Source organism: Puma concolor, chromosome A3 (genome assembly GCF_028749965.1).
Source record: "Puma concolor isolate L17-30 chromosome A3, mPumCon1.1.hap2, whole genome shotgun sequence".
NCBI classification, from domain to species: Eukaryota; Metazoa; Chordata; class Mammalia; order Carnivora; family Felidae; genus Puma; species Puma concolor.
The window spans coordinates 21981096-22007123 of record NC_141669.1 but is presented as its reverse complement, the minus strand read 5'-3'; the positions used below and the strand labels follow the sequence as shown (position 1 = coordinate 22007123).

The window sequence follows — 26028 nt, the reverse complement described above, 5'->3', positions numbered from 1 at the left end:
AAGAAGCCATGCTCTGTATGAATTTTCTGCAAGGGAGCCTCAAAATCCAAAGCACAGATGGTGCTTAGAGTGGGCTCCTCTCTGTCTTTGGATAGTTTTTATGTGGATATATGGTTCCGTTTCTCTTGGTTATATACCTAGAAGTGGAAATGCTGGATCGTACGGTAACTCTATGTTTCAACTTTTAAGGGATTACCAAACTGTTTTTCAAACTGGATGCAAATTGAACATTCCCACCAGCAATGTATGAGAGCTCCTATTTCTCCATATCCTAACCAAGTTTTATTGCCCATCTTTTTTATCCTAGTGGGTGTAAGAAAGTTTTCATTGGGGGTTTTTGGGGGTTTTTTTGTTTTTTTGTTTTTTTTTTTGGTATTTAAAAAATGCTTATTTATTTATTTTGAGACAGGGAGACAGAGCATGTGTGCAAGCTGGGGGAGGGGCAGAGAGAGGGAGAGAGAGTATCCCAAGCAGCCTCCACACTGTCAGCGCAGAGCACAATTCAGGGCTCTATCTCTTGAACCGAACCACGAGATCATGACCTGAGCTGAAATCAAGAGTCAGACGCTCAACCAACTGAACTACCCAGGCACCCCCTTTTTTTTTTTTTTTTTTTTGGTATTTTGAAGAGCAGCGTTAGATTTACAAATCTAAATTGAAAAGTACAGAAATTTCCCACATATCCCTTCTCCCTGAGCACACAATTTCCTCCATTGTTTACATCTTGTATTAGTGTGTAATACAATGTGTAATACATGTAATTGATGAACGATATTGATACATTATTATTAATTAAGTCCATAGTTTATATTAGGGTTAACTCTTCGTGTTGTACATTCTCTGGGTTTTGACAAATGTATAAGGACATGTGTCTACCAATACTGTATACTACAGGATTGTTTTACTGCCCTAAAGATCCCGTGTGTTCCACCTTGTCATCCCTCTCTCCCTCAGAACAACTGGCAACCACTGATCTTACTACTGTCTTCCATAGTTTTGTCATTTCTGGAATGTCATACAGTTGGAATCCTATAGTACATTGCCCTTTCAGATTGGCCTCTTTCACTTAACAACACACTTTCTAAAGTTCTGCCATGTCAGGGGGCCTGGCTGGCTTGTGGGTGGAGTACGTGACTCTTGATCTGAGGGTTGTAGGTTTGAGCCCCATGTTGGGTGTAGAGATTACTTTAAAAAAGGGAGGGGGGGACACCTGGGGTGGCCCAGTCGGTTAAATGCTGGACTCTTAGTTTCGGCTCAGGTCATGATCTCACAGTTTGTGCGTTCAAGCCCTACATAGGGCTCCCTGCTTGGGATTCTCTCTCTCTCTCTCTCTCTCTCTCTCTCTCTCTCTCTCTCCATTTGTACTCTCTCTCTCAAAAATATATGTATAAATAAACTTTTTAAAAAAATTTTTTAAATCTTAAAAAAAAAAGTCCTCTATGTCTTTTTTTGCTGCTAGGTAGCTCATTTCTTTGTATCGCCAAGTGATACTACATTGTATGGATGGGCCATAGTTTGCTTATATATTCTCCTGCTGAAGGATAGCTTGGTGCTTCCAATTTTGGCAATTATGATTAGAGCTGCTATAAACATCCGTGCACAGGTTTTTGAGTGAACATAAGTTTTCAGCCCATTTGGTTAAATACCAAGGAGCATGATTGCTAGACTGTATGTTTAGTTGTGTAAGAAACTGCCGAACTCTCTTCCAAGGTGGCCTGTACCATTTTGCAACCCGACCAGCAAGGCGTGAGAGTTACTGTTACTCTCTACATCCTCTTCAGCTTTTGTATTGCCAGTTTTTTGGACTTTGGCCACTCTAATAGGCGTGTGGTGTTATCTCGTTTTAATTTGCATTTCCGGGGCACCTGGGTGGCTCAGTCGGTTAAGCCTCTGACTTCTGCTCAGGTCATGATCTCACAGTTCGTGAGTTTGAGCCCGGCACTGGGCTCTGTGCTGGCAGCTCAGAGCCTGGAGCCCGCTTTGGATTCTGTGTCTCCCTCTCTCTCTGCCCCTCCCCCACTCATGCTCTATGTCTCTCTCTCTCTCTCTCTCTCTCTCAAAAATAAATAAACAAACATTAAAAAAAGAGAGTTCTTTGTATGCGTTGGATAATATTCCTTTATCAGACATATCTTTTGCAAATATGCTTCTCCAGAGCATTTCCATTTTTAGGACTTTATGCCACAGGTTTACTTGCACACAGTTACAAAGATGTATATGGACAAATAATATAAATAACAAATTAGACGATGAAAACAACAAATTAGAAAGAAAACAAAATGTTTGTCTCAGATTGGGCTCTTGGTTGCGAGAAGCAGAAGTGACTCTGGCTGATGAGCAGAAAGTCATTTGTTATAAAGAAAACCGTTGAGAGGGCTAGAGAAGAGGCTTGATGACAATCTTCCAGAATTAAAGCCACAAACCACATATATAAATAGCCTGGTGAACAAAAGGCCCAGAACATTCTGCTGCCACCAAAAACTAGATGCTGTATTTGCAATGCCCCCAAGAACTTGACTGCAATCGCACCTGTCGCTCAGACCCGCAGCACTAATGTCTCTTTTGCATCAGGAACTCATTTTGTAACCCATGCTGCCCCCAAGGCCATAAGGCTGTGACGCACCCTTGCCAGCATAATAGGTGTCCCGCGCAAAGCCCGATTCCTCCTGGGGTCCACTTCTGATTTGGAGACTGGCATGGGTGCAACTGGTTGGTGGAGTTTCAGAGACTGCAGAATGTGTATTTCCACAAACATGAAAAGTATTCCAGGGGCGCCTGGGTGGCTCAGTTGGTTGAGCATCCGACTTCGGCTCAGGTCACGATCTCATGGTTCACAAGCTCGAGCCCCACGTCAAGCTCTGTGGTGACAGCACAGAGCCTGGAGTCTGCCTTGGATTCTGTGTCTCCCTCTCTTTCTACCCCTCCCCGGTTCACATTCTGTCTCTCTCTCTCTCTCTTAAATAAATAAATAAATAAATAAATAAATAAATAAATAAGAAAAGTATTCCAAAGGAGTTGGCAAACCAGAAAACATGACAAATGTCCACTAAAGTGTCTGTCAGTTGGAGATACCTAATACATTATGGCACATCCATGCATTAGAATACTATGCAGTTCTTGAACAAAGTAAGGTAGTGTAAAGACTAATAATGTTGGGGAATCTTCAAGATATAATTAATGTGCATTATGTTCTATCATTTGTACTTTAAAAGAGCTGTACGTATTTATATATTCGTCCATGTATACAAAAGTCTGGAAAGGTACACAAGAAACTGGTAACAATGGTTGCTTCTAGAGAAGGGAAAAAGGAGACGAGGATGGATGGGGAACTTACTGGTCTGAGTTCTACATATGCCACATGCATCTATAATCTATTCGAAAACTTTTTTTTAATGTTTATTTTTGAAAGAGAGAGTGAGACAGCGTGTGTGCACATGAGTGGGGGAGGGGAAGAGAGAGAGGGGGACAGAGAATCTCAAGCAGGCCTTGCTGTCAGCACAGAGCCCAATGTGGGGCTTGAACCCACAAACCATGAGATCACGACCTGACAGAAGTCAAGAGTTGGACACTTAACCGACTGAGCCACACAGGCACACCTCAAAATTCTAAAAAGTAAAAATATTTGCCACCTATACAAACTGTGGCCATCAAACATTTGATAAACTGTATTAATTTTAGAATGTTTGGAAGTAGAACCAACCAATAGTGGGTATTATTAAAAGTGGGGTGCCTGGGTGGCTCAGTTGGTTAAGCGTCCAGCTGTTGATTTCAGCTCAGATCATGATCTCACAGTTTGTGAGATCGTAGGACTCTGTGCTGATGGGGCAGAGCCTACTTGGGATTCTCTCTCTCTCCCTCTCTCTCTGCCCCTCCCCCGCTTGCTTTCGCCAGGCATGCGCCCCATGTGCCTGTCTCAAAACAAACAAACTTAAAAAAAAAAGAAAGTAGTAGCACAAACGCCACTGATGCTGAGCCTCAACTTCTTCTGGGCTAAAGGTTACTTATCTTATACCCACAGTTGTGAAACAGCATCCGTCTTTCCCATAAAATTGGCCTGCCTGGCTAGCACTCCCCATGCAGCCAGTTCAGATCTCTGAAGCTGTCAGTGACATTGAGGACACAGAGAACTGTTCATAGTTACTCCATCCTAAGAGGCAAGAAACAGTCCCCTGCCCACCTCCAAAGTCCGTGGGAGGGTTTCTGTGATTCTTTTGTGAGAAGTTGAGAAAGATCCATGCGATACTGCTAGGCCAGTAGATGGTATAACAAGATAGTTTTGCTGATCTGGACAGGAGATTGGGCCTGTGAACCACAGCCATTTTAACACCGAGCGAGACTCAAAATACCTTCGGGTGAATCGTTTGGGAGGCTTCCAGCAGCATAAACAGAGTGCCCAACTAAAAGAGGCGTAAACAGTGAGGACACTCATTTTTTCACAAAACAAGAAGTCTGGCAAAGAGAATTCCAGAGCTGCCTCATTCAGAAGTTCAACAATGGCAGAGTTCTGGCTCGGTCTCTCTGATTTCCTCATGACTTTTTCTTCATGGTGACGAAGTGACTGTTGCTGGTCCCAGCACCATATCCTCACATGAGCTTACTGAAGGCACGAAGCATGAAGAACTTCCCGCATTGCTTGCTCTTGTGCTTTCTCTCCCTTGCTCACAGGCTGGCTCTCCTGTTTTAAAAAAAAATTTTTTTTTAATGTTTTTATTTATTTTTGAGACAGAGAGAGATAGAACATGAGCAGGGGAGGGGCAGAGAGAGAGGGAGACACAGAATCCGAAGCAGGCTCCAGGCTCTGAGCCGTCAGCACAGAGCCCGACGTGGGGCTTGAACTCACAGAGCGTGAGATCATGACCTGAAGCTGAAGTCAAGTGCTTAACTGACTGAGCCACCCAGGCGCCCCTAGCTCTCCTGTTTTTAATCAGGGAGGAAAATCTTTCCCAGAAGCCCCCAGAAGATTTCTCCCCCAGATGCAATCGGTCAGAAGTGTGCTATATGCCTACCTCCAACCCAATCCCTAGCAAGGGGAGAAGGAATTACCATGTTCGTCTTAACCAATCACAGTTCGTCCTCGGAAGGAGGTGGTGAATAGGGCTGCAAATTCCTTGTTTGTCTGAAATTCAGTTTTAACTGGGTGTGTTTATATTTTTTGTCTGAGACTCTGGCAATGCTGCTGGGTGACACCTTCCTCATTCCTGAGTCTGTTGCCAGACCATACTTCACAAAATCAGCGTTTCATTAGCAAGAATAAGACAGTAGTGCCTAAGAGTAGCAACCAACCATCTGCCTCCTTGCTTTACAAGATTTCCTTTAACTTCTGTTCAAGAAAGTCCTGGCTCCTTTTGGCTCTCTGCCCCTCCCTGTTTGACAACAGCTGTGTCCCTGAGACATGATGGTGAAGGCCCAAGTAAATGACTTTGACTCTGTTGGGTGTCTGGTCACCAAGGCTGCTATTAACTTTGGCAAAGTAAATATTGTCTCTACCAATAACAGCTTCGTTGACCTCAACTACATGGTCTACTTGGTCCAGTATGATTCCACCCATGGAAAGTTCAATGGCACAGTCCAGACTAAGAATGAGAAACTTGTCATTGATGGAAAGCCTATCTCAGTCTCCCTGGAGTAAGATCTCACTAACATCCAATGGAGTGAGGTTGGTGCTGAATTTCTTGTGGAACCCACTGGTATCTTCACTACTCTGGAGAAGGCTGGGGCTCATTTGAAGGGTGGAGCCAAAAGAGTCATCATCTCTGCCTCTTCTGCTGACGCCCCCATATTTGTGATGGACTTGAACCAAGAGAAAGAGGTATGACAACTTTCTCAAGATAGTCAGCAACGCCTCTTGCACCACTAACTGCTTGAGCCCCTGGCCAAGATCGTCCATAACAACTTTGGCATCGCGGAGGGAATCATGACCACAGTACATGTCGCTACAGCCACCCAGAAAACCATAGATGGCCTTTCTGAGAAGCTATGTCAAGGGGCGCCTGGGTGGCGCAGTCGGTTAAGCGTCCGACTTCAGCCAGGTCACGATCTCGCGGTCCGTGAGTTCGAGCCCCGCGTCGGGCTCTGGGCTGATGGCTCAGAGCCTGGAGCCTGTTTCCAATTCTGTGTCTCCCTCTCTCTCTGCCCCTCCCCCATTCATGCTCTGTCTCTCTCTGTCCCAAAAATAAATAAACATTGAAAAAAAAAAATTTTAGAAGCTATGTCATGATGGCTAAGAAGCCAGCCAGAACATCATCCCTCCTTCTACTGGTATTGCCAAGACTGTGAGCAAGATCATCCCTGAGCTGAACGGGAAATTCACTGGCATGACTTTCTGTATCCCCACCCACAATGTGTTGGTCATGGACTTGACCTACCATTTGAAGAAAGCTGCCAAATAGGACAACATCAAAAAGATGGTGAAGCAGGCATCAGAGGGCCCTCTCAAGTGCATCCTGGGCTACACTAAGGACCAGTTTTCCTGCAGCTTTAACGGTGACACCCACTCTTCCACCTTTATTTAATGTGGTTTTCAAAAACTTTTAATGTGTATTTATTTTTGAGAGACAGAAACAGAGCATGAGTGGAGGAGGGGCAGAGAGAGAGGGAGACACAGAATCCGAAGCAGGCTCCAGGCTCTGCGCTGTCAGCACAGAGCCCAACGCCGGGCTCAAACTCACAGACGGCGAGATCAAGACCTGAGCCAAAGTGGGATGCTTAACTGACTGAGCCACCCAGGCGTCCCTCCCACTCTTCCACTTTTGGTGCTGGGGCTGACATTGCCTTCAATGACCATTTTGTCAAGCTTATTTCCTTTAATGAAAATGAATCTGTCTCTAGCAATAGGGCGATGGACACATGGACTCCAAGGAATAAGAACCCTGGGAACACCAGCCCCAGGGAGAGGCATGTGAGCAAGAGAGAGGCCCTCAGCTGCTGGGGTGTCCTTGCCCTACAGGGGTCCCTCGACATACTGAAAAATCGCTTGTCCTCAACACAGTTTCCATTCCAAACCCCCTGAAGAAGGGGAGGCATTTAGGGAGCCCTACCTGTCACGTACCATCAATAAAGTACACTATGCACCCTCACACGTAAAAAAGAAAGCCCTGGTTTACATGGCCCAGAGTTTCCACATAAACACAAAGGCACCCAATTCTGTCTGTATGTCTCTCTCTCTTTCTGTGTATTGGTGGTGTGCTGGAGTGAGATACAAGATCACAGTTTTATAGTATTACAGAGTAAAATCTCAATTTTCAGGGTCAGCTGGCAAAGACGAACAGTGACAGAGTAAGTTGCGAGTAGAGCATGTTACAACCTGCAACTGACATCTGGGGGATCCAAGGGTTTAGAAGCCACCACCCAGTGTGCTTCAGTTTTTCTGTGGGGCATCTAAAGAAGGGGGAAACAACAGCCCAGCTGCTTCCTGAGACTCTGGCGTTTTTGTGGTACTTGATGTGATCTTGGTGTGGAAGATTTGAGTATTACTGCCTTTTTCAAAGACTGCTTGAGACCGAAGATCACAGTGCCATAGAAACGAGAGAGAACAGGAATGTTTCCTTTGGGAGTCAGTGCTATTTCAACACAAGTTTTACGCATTTATGTGAGGGGATGATTATGACGTAAGTAATGAAAAGGCATTTCTGGGTCTTGATTTTAAGTGTGATTCCTGGGACTCTGCTGATAGATACACGCAGACCTACAACTCCTTTGCTGAGTCACCAGCTTACCACTGCTAGGGGGCTGCCCCAGCTCCCACAGGCCCGTATAAAACTGTTGGTTTGCCAGACTGTCATGAACTCTGGCCCATAGCCTAGGCAGCTGTTGGAAATTCTGGCTGACAGACCGGAAACCGCGAGGCAACTCTTTTTAGGGTGTCCCCTCTGGGAGTCAAAAATCAAATGGCTTGCATGGACATCCTTACTGGGATCCTATCTGCTAAACATCTATATTTTCTCAGGTTGGCTAGTGATAAACTTTATATATATTCATGAGAAAATAGTATCCATTTCCTCAACTATATTTATGTTGTAGACTTGATTAAAGAACAGCTGTGTCAGTTAACGTGACAGATTGACTGTGCATTTATCCGTTTCCCTTCCAAATCCCCACTGTAATAACAGTAAAGAAATAAAAAGACCATAAACCTATAGGGCTAAAGAGGGGGGAGGAGATGATAAGAGTTAAGAAATGTTGGGGCGCCTGGGTGGCGCAGTTGGTTAAGCGTCCGACTTCAGCCAGGTCACGATCTCGCGGTCCGTGAGTTCGAGCCCCGCGTCGGGCTCTGGGCTGATGGCTCAGAGCCTGGAGCCTGTTTCCGATTCTGTGTCTCCCTCTCTCTCTGCCCCTCCCCTGTTCATGCTCTGTCTCTCTCTGTCCCAAAAATAAATAAACGTTGGAAAAAAAAAAAAAAAAAAAAAGAAATGTCAACACAGGGGCTCCTGGGTGGCTCAGTCGGTTTAGCATCTGACTCTTGATCTCAGCTCAGGTCATGATCTCACGGTTTCTGAGTTCAAGCTCCACAGCAGGCTCTCCACTGATGGCCTGGAGCCTGCTTGGGATTCTGTTTCTCCTCTCTGCCCCTCCCCTGCTTGTGCGTGCACTCTCTCTCTCTCTCTCTCAAAGTAAATAAATAAACTTTAAAAAATTATATATAAAAAAAGAAATGTCAACACAATTCTGGAAAACGAAAGCCAGCCGAGGAGTAATATAACCGATTTAGTAGAATGGAGAAGCTTAAGCCTAAGGGCGCTCATGGGAGGGAGGGCTGCTGCAGGTGGAGGTGGGGAGTGGAGGGCACACCAATAAAGAGAAAGCTAATTGGCCAGCAGGAACCGAAGGTACGGTGTCTGTCTGCAACCACTGATTGGGTCTTGTCCCTACACTTTTGTCTTTCTGAGATGTTACGTAAATGGAATCATACCGTGTGTAAGGTTTTTTCAATTGTTTATTTTTGAGAGATGGAGGGAGACAGAGCACGAGGGGCGGGGGGAGGGGCAGAGAGAGGGGGGTCACAGAATCCGAAGCAGGCTCCAGGCTCTGAGCTGTCAGCGTAGAGCCCGACGTGGGGTTTGAACCCACAGACTGCGAGATCATGACCTGAGCCAAAGCTGGATGCTTAACCGACTGAGCCACCAGGCGCCCCCTGTAAGTTTTCGAATCTGGCTTCTTTCATTGAGCTAATGCATTTGAGAGTTATTTGTGTTGTGGTATCAGTGCCATTTTCCTAATGACAAACTAGCGACCCATTTTATAGATGTGCTACAATTTTTTGGACTGTTTCCAGGTTTTGGTGATGACAAACAATGCTACTGTCAACATCTGTGAAGTGGTTTTCAGTTATTCTGTAAATACAGGCTTTTATTTCACTTGGGCAAATAACATGGGGTGAGATTTCTGGGTTCTGTGGTATGTGTGTGTTTAAGTTTGTAAAAAACCTTCGAACTGTTCTCCAGAGTGGCTGAACTATTCTACACCCTCCTGAGCAATATGTGACAGTTTTGGTTCCTCCACATTCTTGGCAGCCCTCTGTATTGTCATATGTGTTTTGTTTTATTTCTTTATTTTTTTAACTTTAGCCACTCTAACAGGTAGATGGTGGCATCTTAGTGTGTGTGTGTGTATGTGTGTGTTTAAACATAAAATTCAATAGTTTTTAGTATATTCACGAAGTTGTGCAACCACCACCACTATCTTATTCTAGAACATTTCCATCAGTCCTTGCTTGGACTGAATTGACCCACGAGTACATGTTGAAGTCCTCTTCCTCAAATTGAAGGTATTTGGAGATTGGGATCTTTGGGAAGTAATTAGAGACAGATGAGGTTATGAGGGTGGGGTCCCCCTGATGGGATTCATGCACTTATAAGAAGAGGCGGAGAGGATTCTCTCTCCATATGCACACACCAAGAGCCTCAGAATAAAACCTACTTTGCCAGCACCTTGATCTTAGACTTCCCAGCCTCTAGATGCATGAAAAAGAAATTTCTGTTGTTTAGGCCACCCAATCTACAGTATTTTGCTATGACAGCTGCAGTTGATTAAGATAACCCACAGCAGAAGCCCTGTCACTACTAATCCCCTCTACACCCATCCTCTGACAATAACTAATCGACTTTTTGTCTCTATGGATTTGCCTCTGCTGGACAATCATATAAATGGGATCATATCATACAGCACGTGGCCTTTCGTATCTGGCTTCATTCACCTAGCATAATGCTTTCAAGGCTTATGCATGTTGTAGTGTGCATCATAGTTCATTCCTTGTCACGGCCGCGTGGTATCCCCTTGGGTGGAAATACATTTTGTTCATCCATTCATCACTCACGTATTTAGGTTATTTCTACATACTGGCTAGTATGAATAATGCTGCTATGAATATTCAAGTGCAAGTAAGTCTTTGTGTGAACGTGTTTTCAGTTCTCTTGGGTGTGTACCTAGGAGTAGATTTGCAGGATCGTGTGGTGATTTATGTTTAAGTTTTTGAGGAACGGCCAAACTGTTTTCCACACCAACTGGGCCATTTCACGTTCCCATCAATGGTGTATTGGAGTTCCATTGTTTCCACATCCTCATCAACACTTGTTGTTGTCTGTATTTTTTTATTATAGCCACTTTATTGGTTATGAAGTGGTATACTATTATGATTTTTTTAGTATTTATTATTTTTTGTGTGGGAGAGCATGAGTGGGGGAGGTACAGAGAGAGAGGGACAGAGGATCCAAAGCGGGCTCTACGCTGACAGGCCGACAGCAGAACCTCGAACTCATGAACCTCAAGATCAAGACCTGGGCCGAAGTCGGACGCTCAACTGATTGAGCCCCTACCATTATGATGCCCAGATGCCCCCACCATTATGATTTGGATTTGCAATTTCCTAGCGACTAATGACTTTGAGCATTTTTTCATGTACTTATTTGCCATCCATGTAGCTTCTTTGGTGAATTGTCAGTTCAAATCTTTGCCCTTTTTAAAAAAAATGTTAATTCCACTATAGTTAACACACGGTGTTATATTAGGTTCAGGTGTCCAATATAGTGATTCAACAATTCTATACATTACTTGTGCTCATCGTAAGTATACTCTTAATTCCCTTTATCTATTTCACCATTTCACCCATCTCCTCACCAACCTCCCCTCTGGTAACCATCAATTTGTTCTCCGTACTTAAAAATCTGTTTTTTGGTTTGTTTCCTTTTTTCTTTGTTCATTTGTTTTTCTTTCTTAAATTCCGTATGTGAGTGAAATCATATGGTATTTGTCTTTCTCTGACTGACTGATTTCACTTAGCATTACACTCTCTGGCTCCATCCATGTTGTTGCAAATGGCAAGACTGCATTATTTTTTTATGGCTGAGTAACATTTCATTGTATGTATATACCACATCTTAACTCATTCATCTATGGATGGACACTTGGGCTGCTTCCATAATATAACTATCATAAATAACGCTGCAATAAACATAGGGGTGCATAGATATTTTTTGAATTAGTGTTTTCATAATTCATTGGGTAGATACCCATTAGTGGAATTACCGGATCATATGGTAATTCTATTTTTAATTTTTTGAGGAATCTCCATACCGTTTTCCACAGGGGCTGCACCAGTTTGCATTCCTACCAACAGTGCACGAGGGTTCCTTTTTCTCCACATCCTCGTCAACACTTGTCTGCTGTGTTTTTGATTTTAGTCATTCTGACTGGTGTGAGGTGATATGTCACTGTGGTTTTGATTTGCATTTCCCTGATGATGAGTGATGGTGAGCATCTTTTCCTGTGTCTGTTGGCTATCTGTAGGTCTTCTTTACAGAAATATCTGTTCATGTCTTCTGCCCGTTTTTAATTGGATTATTTGTGTGTGTGTGTGTGTGTGTGTGTGTGTGTGTGTTGAGTTGTATAAATTCTTTATGTATTTTGGATACTATCCCTTTATTGGATATTTCATTTGCAAATATCTTTTCCCACTCAGCAGGTTGTCTTTTAGTTCTGTTGATTGTTTCTTTTGCTGTGTAGAAGCTTTTTATTTTTATTTTTTTCAGACAAAGAGAGCAGAGGATGGGGGCAGAGGGAAAGAGAGAGAATCTTAAACAGGTTCCACACTCAGCACCAAGCCAAATGCAAGGGCTCGATCCCATGACCCTGGGGTCATGACCTGGGCCAAAATCAAGAGTTGGATGCTCAGCCAATTGAGCCACCCAGGCGCCCCAGAAGCTTTTTATTTTAATGTAGTCCCAATGGGTTGTGGGGTTTTTTTTGTTTTTGTTTTTTTTGCTTTTGTTTCCCTTGTATCAGGAGACATATCTAGAAAAATATTGCTATAGCCAATGTCAAAGAAATTGTTGTCGGTGCTGTCTTCTAAAATTTTATATTTCCAAATTTTTGCCCATTTAAAAAAATTGATTTCCTTGTAATTACATTCTGAAAGTTCCTTATATATCTTGGATTCAAGTCCTTTGTCTAATTTGTGATTTTAAATTTTTTTCTTCCCATCTCTGAATTGTCTTTTCATTCTCTCCCTCTCTTTTTTTAATATTTATTTATTTTTGGGAGAGCACAAGCAGGGGAGGAGCAGAAGCAGAGAGAGGGAGACAGAGGATGTGAAGTGGCCTCTGCACTGACAGGGTGACAGCAGTGAGCCTGATGTGAGGCTTGAACTCACAAACTGTGAGATCATGACCTGAGCTGAACTTGGATGCTCAACCCACTGAGCCACCCAGGCGCCCCTGAATTGTCTTTTCATTCTCCTAAGAGTATTCTTCACAGGGGTGCCTGGGTGGCTCAGTCAATTGAGCGTCCAACTCTTGATTTTATGATCCCGCACTCAGGATTAGGCTCCACACTAAACATGGAACCTGTTTAAGATTCTCTCTCTCTCTCTCTCTCCCTCTACCCCCCCACCCTCACTCATGCTCTCTCCCTGTCTCTTTCTCTCTCTCTCAAATACAAAAAGAAGAGAAAAAAAAAACTTCCAGGAATTTGGAACCTTATATTAAAAAAAGAGTATTCTTCACAGAGTCAGTTTTAAGTCCTGAAATCCCTTCCATCTATCAAGTTTTTCTTCTATAAGGCCTTTGGTGTCATTTCTTAGAACTCTTTGCCTAAGTCCAGGTTACCAAGATTCCCTACTGTGTTTTCTTCTAAAGTTTTGAAACTTTTAGATTTCATATTTAAATTCATGATCCATTTTGAGTTAAATTTGTATAAAATGTGAAGTTTGGGTGGTGGCTTATTTTGCTTTGTAAATGGCTGTCCAGTTATTCCACCACCATTTGTTCAAAAGACAATCATTTCTCCATTGAATTGCCTTTGCACTTTTGTCAAAAATCAATTGTGTGGGTCTATTTTTGGACTCTGTGTCCTGTTCCATTGACCTGTGTGCCTATCCTGTAACCTAATACCACACTGGTTCTGGTTTTGATATTAAGGTAATTGCACTTGGACTGAAAGCTTGTTTCCCTCAAAATTCATATGTTGAAATACTAACCACCAGTGTGGTGGTATTAGGAGGTAGGGCCTTTGGGAGGTAATTGGGTCATAAGGTGAAGCCTTCTTTAATGATATTAAGGCCGTTAGATCACAAAGAGCTCTCTTGCACCCCTGCTACCATATGAGGACAGGATGAGAAGACAGCAGTCTATAACCCAGAAGAGGGCCTTCACCAGAATTTTAACCATGCTAACACCCCAGTCTTGGACTTACAGACTCAATAACTGTGAGAAGTAAATTTCTGTTGTTTTTAAGCCACCCAGTTTATGCTATTTCATTTTAGCAGCCCGACCTGAGACAAAAATATTGGTTTCATAAATGGCTTGGGATGTGCTTCCTTCTCTTCTATTTTCTGGAAGAGATTATGTCAAATTTGTATTATTTCTTACTTAAATATTTGCTAGTTAAACCATCTGAGCCTGGAGTTTTCTTTGTTGGAAGGCTTTCCCCAATGAATTCAATTTCTTTGATAAATGTGGGACTATTTAGCTCATCTATTTCTTCTTGAACAGGTTTTGGTAATTTGTATCTTTTAACAAATCAGTCCATTTCATCTAAGTCATCAAATTTATAGGCATAGAGGGTTTTGATTTTTTTTTTTTTTTTTTTTTTTGTAGTATTCTCTGATACACTTAATGTCTGTAGGGTCTGTAGAGTCTGTAGTGATATCTCCCTTTTTATTCCTATATGGATGATTGGTGTATTCTTTTTTCAGTCTGGCTACAGGTTTATCAATTTTATTATTCTTCCCCAAAAACTAGCTTTTAATTTTATTGATTTTCTCTGTTGTGTTTTTGTTTTCAATTGTATTGATTTCTGCTCTTTATTTTCTCTTGCATGCTTTCAGTTGAATTTGTTCTTTTTTTTGTTTATTTATTTTTGAGAGAGACAGAGACAGCACGAGTGGGGGAGGGGCAGAGAGAGAGAAAGAGAGAGAAAGGAGAGAGAGAGAATCCCAAGCAGACTCTGCACCGCCAGTGCAGAACCTGATGCAGGGCTCAAACCCACAAAGCCATGAGATCATGACCTGAACCAAAACCAAGAGTCAGATGTTTAATTGACTGAGCCACCCAGGCACTCTGAATTTGCTCTTATTTTTAATTTTTTAAAAAATTTCTTAAGGTGGAAGCTTAGATGATTTTAGATCATTTTTTCTAATAAAAGCTTTTCATGCCATAAATTTCCTTCTAAGCACTGCTTTGTCTGCATTTCACAAGTTTTTTTTTTTTTTAAACTTCTAATGTTTTTATTTATTTTTGAGAGAAAGAGAGAATGCACAAATGGGGAAATGGCAGAGAGAGAGGTGGGCTAGAGGATCTGAAGCAGGCTTCACATTGACAGCAAAGAGCCCAATGTGACACTTGAACCCATGAACCACAAGATCATGACCTCAGCCAAAGTTGGATGCTCAACCAACTGAGCCACCCAGGTGCCCCTGCATTTCACAAGTTTTAATTTAGCTCAAATATTTTCTCTAATTTCACTGAAGAGTTCTCCCTTGACACATGGGTTATTTAGAAGCTATCCAATTATTAGGGAATTGTCCAGATATTTTTCTGTTATTGTTTTTAATCTAATTCTATTGAGTTCATAAAATGTACTTTGTGTGATTTTAATTTTTAATAATTTGTAAAGATTTATTTTATGGCCTAGAATATGGTCTACCTTATTGGTTGTGAATGTTTCATGTGAACTTGAAAGACTTCCTACTGTTGTTGTGTGGATTGTTCTATTTCACACAATTCCATTAGGGGCACCTGGGTGGCTCAGTTGGTTAAGCACCGGACTTTGGCTCAGGTCATGAACCCACGGTTTGTGGGTTCGAGCCCTGCATCAGGCTCTGTGCTGACAGCTCAGAGCCTACAGCCTGCCTCAGATTCTGTCCTCCTCTCTCTCTCTCTCTGAGCCTCCCCCACTTGCACTCTATCTCTTTCTTTTTTTTTTTTTATTTTATTTTTTTTTTCAACGTTTATTTATTTTGGGGACAGAGAGAGACAGAGCATGAACGGGGGAGGGGCAGAGAGAGAGGGAGACACAGAATTGGAAACAGGCTCCAGGCTCTGAGCCATCAGCCCAGAGCCTGACGCGGGGCTCGAACTCACGGACCGTGAGATCGTGACCTGGCTGAAGTCGGATGCTTAACCGACTGCGCCACCCAGGCGCCCCTATCTCTTTCAAAAATAAATAAACATTTTTAAAAAATTTTTTTAAATGTCAGTTCCATCAAGTTGGTTGATAGTGTTGTTCAGAGCTTTTTTGTGCTTACTGATTTTCTGTCTATTTGTTCCATCAGTTACACAGAGAGAAGTGTGGAAGTCTCCAACTATAAATCTCCTTTGGTTCCATCAGTTTTTCATTCATGTGTTTTAAAACTTTGTTATTAGGTGAATACACATTTAGGATTACTATTTCTTCCTTGTCAATTGGCTCTTTTATCATTATAAAATGTATCCCTTTGGGTACGTGGGTGGCTCAGTTGGTTAAGCATCTGACTCTTGATTTCAGCTCAGGTCATGATCCCAGGGTCTTGGGATTATGGGATCAAGCTTCATGCTGAGCATGGAGCCTGCTTAAGATTCTCAGTCTCTCTCCCTCTGCCTCTCTCTTGCACTCATTCAGTCTCTCTCTCGCTCTCTCTCTCTCTCTCAAAAAAGTCCCTCTTTATGTCTGGTAATTGTATTGTTCTGAAGTCTATTTTGTCTGATACTAACAAAGCCACTCTAGCTTTCTTTTTTTCTATTTCTTTAAACTTTTTTTATTGTGGTAAAACACACAGCCTAAAATTTACCATCTTCACCATTTAAAAAAATTTTTCGTAATGTTTTTACTTATTTTTAAAGGAGAGAGAGACAGAACATGAACGGGGGAAGAGCAGAGAGAGAGGGAGACACAGAATCTGAAGCAGGCTCCAGGCTCTGAGCTGTCAACACAGAGCCTAGTGCGGTGCTGGAACTCACGAACTGTGAGATCATGACCTGAGCCGAAGTTGGATGCTTAACCAGCTGAGCCCCCCAGGTGCCCCATACCATCTTAACCATTTTTAAGTGTGCAGTTTAGTGATACTAAATACATTCATATTGTTGTGCCGCCATCACTACCATCCATCTCCAGAATTCTCTTCACCTTGTAAAACTGAAACTCTGTACCCATTAATCAATAACTCCTGATTCTCCTGCTCCATCCAGCCCCTGGCAACCACCATTCTATTTTCTGTCTCTATGATTTTGACTACTCTAAGCACCTCATGTAAGTGGAATCATACAGTATTTGTCTTTTTGTGTCCAGCTTATTTCATTAAGCTTAATGTCTTCAAGTTTCATCCATGTTGTAGCATATTGCAGAATTTCCTTTTTTAAAAGGCTGAATAACGTTCCATTGCATGTATATACCATATTTTGCTTATCAACTCATTTGTCAGTGGACACTCAGGTTACTTCCATGTTTTATCTTTATAAAAATTTTTGTTCAATAAAAACTAAAAAAAAAAAAAAGGCCCACCTATTTCTCCCATCCCCTACTCCCTGCCTCTTGCAATCACTAATCTGTTCTCTGTATCTATGAGTTTGATTTTTTTGTTTGTTTGTTTATTTAGATTCCACATATTAGGGAAATCATATGATACTTGTCTTTTTAAATCAATTGATTGTGTGCTTTCTCTTGACAGGTCAGAACATATTTTGAATGATGGAAAGGATGCCAAATTCTGATACCGTAAATGTTCAGTGAAGGTATTTCACTTGACTGTGCATTTCCTGTCTGCCTCAGGTTATTCATAACCACCATATTGACACATTTCATATGAATAAGCTCATTGTTACTCTGTGTTGCCAGGAGGATTCCCATTAACTGAATGTTTGGGAAATGTTTTGTAACATCCTGTTCAAAGACTGCCAAGAAGCCATTGCACCACATTTTTTTTTTTTTTCTGGCACTTTAGATACCCTTTAACCACCCTTTTGATATAAAAAAAGTTCTCTGCCAATTAGTCTTCTCGGAAATAAGCCAGGATACAGACACACACACAAAATATTTTTGCAGTTGTACACATAGGAGTCATTGCCATAGGGTACATTTCAAAACTTCTGGATACTTTAAAAAACAACAACAGTATTCTGTTTTTATCACATATAATGATTTGCCTTTTAGGAAACTCTTTGGACCATAGTTCTTTTGTTTTTTTCTTAAAAGGTATACACTTACTCTCACCTTATCCCTCATCCACTCTGGTTCCCACTGCAACAAGTAACCACTTTTCTGTGTGTGTGTGTGTGTGTGTGTGTGTGTGTGTCCTTATGCAAATAAAAATGGAAATCATATATGCTTTAGGAGCTGGTTTGTCTTTTTCCTTTTATCCATTTAAAAATCTATCTCAGAGATCTTTTCATATTAATTTCACAGCAGCATATGGGATCTGTTTTCCCATAGGGTATATTGTCAAACTTTTGAATTTTTATCAGTATGATAGTTGACAATGATATTTGGTGTGATTTTCATCTTTATTTCCCTTTATTATTAATGAGTTTGCCTATATCTTTGTAACTTTTTGTTGTTGTTGTTGTTGTTAAGTAAGCTCCATGGCCAGTGTGGGGCTTAAACTCATGACCTTGAGATTAAGAGTCACATGCTCTGCTGACTGAGCCAGCCAGGTGCCCCTATGTCTTTGTATCATAAAACGTATTTATATCACTTTCCTGAGATCTGTCTGTTCATATTCTTTCTCCAATTTTCTGTTGGGTTGTTGGTCTCTTTGTTGATTTGGCAGATAAAGAGAATTCTCTCTAAATATTTAGGATATAATCACTATGTCCATGACCTGAACTGTAAATACTGTTATGAGACAATAGAAAATATATATATTGGCCTCTGCCCCCAGTTTCTGGCACAGACCTCCTAAAACCCTCGTAATTTTCTAAATGTTAGGAGCACTAGGAATATCTCTTGTTCTAATACTTGTCTTTGACCCCATCTCTGACACAGGGCTCTTAAAACCCTTGTAAATTTCTAAAGGATAAGAGAAAGAAGAGTATCTTTTGTTCTAATGAGGTGATCCTGGGTGGGCATCTAGATGGGGGCTGGTCTCCAGAAAGACCATACTGTGAGGAGAAGCTTGGAATTTTCAGTCCCACCCCCCACCCCCCATCCTCCAGAGAGGGGAAAAGGGGGTAGAAATAGATTTAATAATTGATCATGCCTACGTGAGGAAGCCTCCATAAAATCCTGGTGGTATGGGTTCAGGAAACTTCCAGGCTGGCAAACATATCCACACCAGGAGGGTGATGTACACCAAATCCATTGGGACAGACACCCCTGCTCTTGGGACCCTCTCAGACCTTGCCCTGTGTGTCTCCTCATCTGGTTGTTCATCTGTATCCTTTATCATATACTTTAATAAACTTGGAAACAGTGTTTTGCTGTGCTAGCGAGTTAATTAAACCAAGGAGGGATAGGTAGCCAGTAGATCAGAAACACAGGTGATAGATAACCTGAGCTTGAGATTCGTGAGGAGCAGTCTTGTAGGACTGAGCCCTTACCTGTGAGATTTGACTCTGTCTTCAGGTAGATAATGCTAGAATTGGGTTAAATTGTAGGACACCTAGCTGGTGTTGGGAGAATTGCTTGTTGTTGCAGGGAAAAACCCTCAAACATTTGTGACCAGAAGTGTCAGAAGTGAAGTATTCTCTGTAAGGGAGACACACAAGAGAAAAACACATAGCAGAAAAGAACTGGGTTTTCCCCTACATTGGAAGGGAAAAACTGAGTTTTTTCCATTACAACTGTTGCCCATTCTGTCACTTGCCTTTTGACTTTTCTTATAGTGATTTTTGCCTTGCTAATTTTCTCATGCTATGGTAGGGTCCCCTCCCTAAAGAGAGAAAAAAAAAAAAAGAAAAAAGAAAAAAAAAAAAAAAAACAACTTCAAGGTTAACCTGGCTGTGTCCCTACGTGACAACATCCCTCATGACCTTGTAAACTGAGACTACCGAATGACTACATGTTTGTGTGTGTTACTATATAGGGGACACAAAACAATAAAAAATGTATAAAAAAACTATGCCACAGGACGTTCGGGGCTCAGTTCTTTGGGTATGAACCCAACTGAATGGTGCTGGCAGGAATAAAGTTGCTTCCTGGAAAGAAAATCTTCAGGGTCATGACTCTCTGTGAGAGAATCCTGCTACATTACTTGGGGCCTTGTCCAGGATTCAGAGATGTTACGTTTCCACCTCCTTTGCCACCAGGGATACGAGCATCAGAGCGCTGAGAAAAGGGACCTCACCTGGTGCCAGTGAACCACTTGATCCACAGGAGACTAGCCCTCCCAGTGCAGCGGGGCAAGGACCCCCTGTGCGCCAGTGGAACCTGGGAGGCCCAGGAACCAGCTCAGGGAGTGCCACCCATCAGACTGTCTGTTTCAGAGTTTTCATGGGTAATTTAAAATTTTTTTTTTTTCAACGTTTATTTATGGGACAGCGAGAGACAGAGCATGAATGGGGAGGGGCAGAGAGAGAGGGAGACACAGAATCAGAAACAGGCTCCAGGCTCTGAGCCATCAGCCCAGAGCCCGACGCGGGGCTCGAACTCACGGACCGCGAGATCGTGACCTGGCTGAAGTCGGACGCTTAACCGACTGCGCCACCCAGGCGCCCCGGGTAATTGTTAAGATAGCTTTCAAAGTCTTTGGTAACCCAAAACGTTAACGTTTTGCTTGCATGATAAATTGAGAGTAAATTCATTGGATATCTAATGAGATAAGAGGCTAAAGCAGTAATTACTAGATGTAGGTCTGTGCTTTTGACTTGTTGCAAAAAAACTAAGAATATTTGGGTGCGTGGGAAAACATGCTTTGTGCTTAATGGATTCATAAGTTTGCCATCTAAAAAAAAATTCTGATGTAACGTAGAGTTCACAATTGGTTACTACTTAGTTTTCACTGGAGACTAAGTTTTCTAAGAGTTAAAATTCTACGAAATGTAGTTAAAACTGATAAAGATAAGAAAAGCAAGTGTGTGTGTAGAAAAGTAAGAGATATAAAAATATATATAAGAAATGAAAATATATTTTTGTTGAAGGTAAAAGAAAGTAATTCTGTCCTAAATGAGACTGTTTATTTGGAGAGAAATGGCTTGGGACAAAATCTAAACGTAAAGAAAAGTTGTAGAGGGTTCGTGAAGGAAAATCTTAAAAACATTTTTTTTTTATGTATGGTCGGGACAGACTAAGGTTAAAATAAATGGATTTAAAAAATTTTTTTTAACGTTTTATTTATTTTTGAGACAGGGAGAGACAGAGCATGAACAGGGGAGGGTCAGAGAGAGGGAGACACAGAATCTGAAACAGGCTCCAGGCTCTGAGCTGTCAGCACAGAGCCCGACGCGGGGCTCGAACTCACGGACCGCGAGATCATGAGCTGAGCGAAGTGGGACGCTTAACCGACTGAGCCACCCAGGCGCCCCATAAATAAATGGATTTTAAAAGTACACTGGGTTAAGATTAAAATTCCTCCTTTGATTCAAAGGCCGGGAAAATGATGGCAATACCCTTGGCGCCGGCCTCCAAATCCTCCACATTTGTGTTGTTCCCATTTAGCAGAGGACTGGATGCCTCTGCCATATGAGAGAGGGATGATATATGAAGGGCTTTTACTAAGATACATGGGAGCCATTTTACTAAACTGAGCCCATTGTATGCCAAAAATGGATATCCACATGGCTAAAACATATTTATGCGGGCATTGTTGAAAAAGGCAGGGGAATAGACCTTGACTTTGGCCCTTTAACCCCCTCCCTCAAAGGCCAATGATCAATATGTAAGTTACTGTTGGGCCAAAATAAAATGAGTGCATCCTACAATAACCAGGAAAGTCTTGCTTGGTCACAGTCCATACCCCCAAGGTCCTGCAGGTGGGAAACTGGAGGGGTAAAAAAAGCAAGAAAGACCAGATCAGCTCTCAGAGGTAGGGTCAAAGTCTGGGTAAGAAGGACTACTCCCAGCACCTCGCGAGACTGACAGGGTTTTTGGCTGCCAGTCCCACAGCCAGCCAAAATGCCGGGCCAGGAGATGAGGTTTCTCCTGGCCAGCTACAGGAAATTGAGATAAGGGACAACTTTCTTCCTTTTTCCTGTAGATGAGTAACTCCCCAACCAAGGCCATTACTCCTTTGGAATGCATTATGATTCAATTTCTTTTGCACAAAGGCTTGGCCCCAATACAAATTGGAAGAGGGAACCTGGCCACCAGAGGGAAATATCAATGACGATACTATCCTACAATTGGACTGGTTTTGCAAATGTAAAGGGAAATGGGGAGAATTCCCCTATGTTCATTGCTTTTGGGCCTTAAGAAAAAAAAATTGAGATCTATGTAAGCAGTGTAAGGTGGATCCTAATTTAATGGCAACTCTTTTCTAAAGTCCAGCAATCAGGAGGGGAAACAACTAAGGGCCCCTTACCTGTACCCAAAACAGACCTAGAGAAGGAGGAAGGGAAGTCTCTCACCTCAACCTCCTCCTCCTCAGGTCCTCAATCTATGTATGTATATATAATAATACAATTCTGCTCCCTGCTACCCGCCTTATCCAGGCCCTCCCTGTAATGTAACAGGCATGTTTCGCTTACAAGAAACTAGAATGCCAGAAGAAAAAAACCTTTACATTACAAGGTTTAAGACAGATAAAAGGAGATCTAGGTAAATTTTCTGATCGGATAAGTATATAAAGGCTTTTCAGAATATTACGTATGTTTTTGAGTTGACCTGGCAAGATATAATGCTTTTGTTAAATCAGACTCTTAATGAGACAGATGTTTTAAAAGAAAATTAAGAAAATCTAAGATTTAGCCCTTAAATTATGCTAAATTAGCCACTATTTTACAAACACAAAATGAGAGCCCAATAGCCTTCCTGGAGAGGTTGAGGGAGGCTCTCATTAAATATATGGCTATCTCCCCTGACACCCCTAAGGCTGAGATGATTTTAAAAGATGAATTTGTCACTCAATTGCCCTAGATATTCAAAGAAAATGCAAAAACTGGCTGTTGGCCTTGAAGGGACCCTAGAGGAGCTCTTACAAGCTGCCAATTGGGTATATTACAACCAAGATCAAGAGGAGAATAAGAATTTAAAACACACACAGAGAGAGAGAGAGAGAGAGAGAGAGAAAGGGAGGCTTAGTTATGGCCTTACTTACTACATCAGATGGGACTTCCTGATGTCCTGGCACCAAGTACCATTTATATGGCCTTTCAGAGCACTAAAATGAGAATGTCCTCAGAAGGGACAACCAAAATGAAAACCCCGTAAGCCCTGTCTGTCCCTTTTGTGGAGACAGACAATCACTGGAGATCTGAATGCCCTCGGGGACTTCAATCTGTGAGGGCTCAGATAACCAATGTCCCTGGAAGGCACTAGCCAGGGCCTGGGGCTCTTCACAGTGGCTCACCTAAACCAACTGTCTGTCAGAAACCCAGAGCCTCGGGTAACTCTAAATATAGAAGGGAAACTGGTTGATTTCCTTCTCAACACCAGAGCTACCTTTTCTGTCCTCCTTTCCACTCCAGGACAACTATCCAAATGCAGCATGACAATTAGAGCCGTCTTCGAAAAACTTCTAACTAAATTTTTCTCTCAGCCCCTGGGATGTATATGGAAAAACCTAATTTTTTTTTCATTCTTTCCTCATAATGCCAGAGAGCCTTACCCCCTTGCTAGAAAGGGACACTATAGCTAAATTAGAGACTATGGTGCTACTAACCCCAGGGCAGAGAAACAATTATGTGACTTTTTGAAAATTACTGGATATTGTAGGCTACAGATACCAAGGTTCAGGAAAATAGTTTGTGTTAGGATGTCCTTGGAACCACAGTAGAGGGGACGGCCATCTTGCCAGGGCAACCCAACGAAAAGCTCCTAGTAGGGTGCCAGAACGAATTGGAGGTCAACCAATCACGGAGCGACAGCACGACCTGATGCGAAAAAGGCCCACCCGGACCTAAACCTGGAACCGCTGCAGCTTAAAAACCCCATCCCACCATACCTGGGGGCAACTTCCCTGACTCCTCTCTCTCTCTCCCTGAGTCACGGAACCTCGCCTGAGACCTTAGTTCCCAAATAAAGCCTTTGACTGCTAAAATTTTTTAGCCTCTGACTCCTATCTTTACCCTGCCTTACGCCTGACCCTAACAGTTTGCCTGCTTTACCAATTATTAAAGGAGACTCAATCCCACCTACTGTCCCCCTAAAAATAAACGGGGGTCTGATTCCTAGACACTGTCCCCAGCCCTTAGAATGGTTACAAACAGAGCAGGGCAATTACTATTCCCAAGTTCACAGAGCTAAAAGATCATTAAAGCACAGCATCAGGACTTTCATTTAGGGAGGGACAAACTTATCAAATGGCCCAAAAGATGTTTACTGAAAAAAAAATTTGTCAAGGACAATTCTTCAAGTAGTATCAGCCTGTGAAGTGTGCCTTAGGAACAATCCTTTCAACCACAAACTTGCTCTCCCAGGCAATCAAGAAACTGGAGGCCATCCAGAAAAGACTGACTGTTAGGTTTCACTCATCTGCCAAGGTCAAAAAAATTCCAACATCTGTTGGTATGGGTTAACACTTTTACTAATTGGGTAAAGGCCTTCCCCATACAAGACAGAAAAGGCACAAAAAGTAATAAAAATTCTGCTTTATGAAGTAATACCCAGGTTTGGCTTACCTAAAAATTTACAAATTAATAATGGTAGATGGCTGCCTTGACTCTTTCCTGTAGTAGAATTCCTGGCTCTTGGAAAACTTTTACACCTCGAAATAAAGCAAACTGTCTACTTATACTCAGCAAAACTATAAATAACACCTCACAAGCATTAGATGCTTTAAACATTTTTTTTAAATTAAGTTAGGGCCAAACTCTCAGAAACAGAGGCACCATTAATTATTTACTGCTCCTCTATCACCTGGGTTATGAGAGATCCCCTGACATGTGTTGTCTACAACGTCAGGGTCTCTCCTAGTTATTTGTCAGGTTTGGAAACTGTAGACATTATCTTAAGATGCCACCTTATTGGTCAGTATAATCTTTACTTTGTGTTTTTCTCTGTGTCTGCTAATGTTTATACTGCCTCATGCCTGCCAGCCTTCCTGTAAAACCATACTGTGGGCCACTGGACTGACCCTAACTGCTGTACCCCTACACCGTCCCTTATCAGCTTGAAGAAGCCAGAACAGTCATCATCCTTGTTCCCTAACAGCAGTTACAGGCCCTGTTCCAGGGGAGAAATAAATAGGGAAAGGGTGAACATTAGGCAGGAAGAGGTAAGGGACCTTCAGGGAGGCAGACTGCAGCTGCAGGTGGGAGGCTGAAGAAACATCTGGGGTTCTCCCAGATGAAATCCTTTATGGGCACCCTCCCCCCATTATCAAGGGCACAAGGAGGGGATCTAAATGAGACAGACAACCTAACCCTACGACAACAGATGCGGGGCCCTTAGCTTTACCCTAACCACCTTACACCGCTGGGTCAGGGAGCGATCGCCTGTGAATCCGATGCAATATGGATAAAGGAGTGAAATGTGCAACACCTAAAACCCCTCAGGAGGGGCCCGTTCACTGTCATTTTGTCCACCCCTCCTGCAGTAAATGTAGCCAACGTGGGTCCCTGGATTCACTACAGCAGAGTGAAGCCAGCGTCCCGAAACTGGGAGTGCATTCCTGATCCATCAATGCTGTGCAAGCTGACCGTACAAAAAAAAGCAATCTGCAACTCCAGAGGCTCCAGGAGACTGCAGCCCTGCTTTAGTCACTCCGGAAGTTGACTAATCTACGCACTGCAGAAGCTTGAGGAATCGATGGTCTGATGCAACAAAAGACTGTCCTTATTTTCTATATGTTTCCTTACTGTGATGCACTGTCACACCTTGTTTCTCACTATTCTCGTGATTCTTGCTTTACTCTTTGCCACAGGATTGGCTGAGGCCGCCCCGGCCGGCTGGAAATGTGGTGAGAGGTTTCTGTTAGCACTCACCTTCCTTTTGTGGATAGGATACGTCATTGGTACCAACGAAACAATGGGGAAACAATGGCTGTAAGAGACTAGAAAAGTAGATCCCCACAAACCTTGTAGTAAACCAAAATACTCCCGTCTTACAACCAGGGTTTGGCTTCTCAAAAGCTCAATTATTGGGAAAAACTGTCTTGCTTAATGGGGAAAAAGTTCATCGTTGTCTCTGTTAAAAACTTAACATGCCTAGGCCAAAGATTCTGTAACTCAACTGCCCAAAAAACCCAGTGATGGGGGACCCAGGATCACCTTGAACCAGATCCCCACCCCTTATCTAACCTCTCTCAACTCCAAGAGGCCTGAGACAGTGTCAACGCGGCCATCAAATGGCGGGTCCCAGGTGGATTATACTAGACACGTGGAAGGACAGCCTACATAGTACTTCTCTCAGTCTGGTCAGGGTCATGTGTGCTGGAAACTATTCATCCATCTTTCTTCCTGCTCCCACTTGCCAGAGGGAAACATTTGGGAGTCCAAGTGTATGGGGACAGGGAGACTCCAAGGAAGCAGC

General features: G+C 42.5%; 1 pseudogene; it reads left to right on the top strand.

Annotated features, from left to right (window-relative positions):
• Positions 1-5395: 5395 nt before the first annotated feature.
• On the top strand, positions 5396-19760 carry LOC147582313 (glyceraldehyde-3-phosphate dehydrogenase-like; annotated as a pseudogene).
• Positions 19761-26028: the final 6268 nt, after the last annotated feature.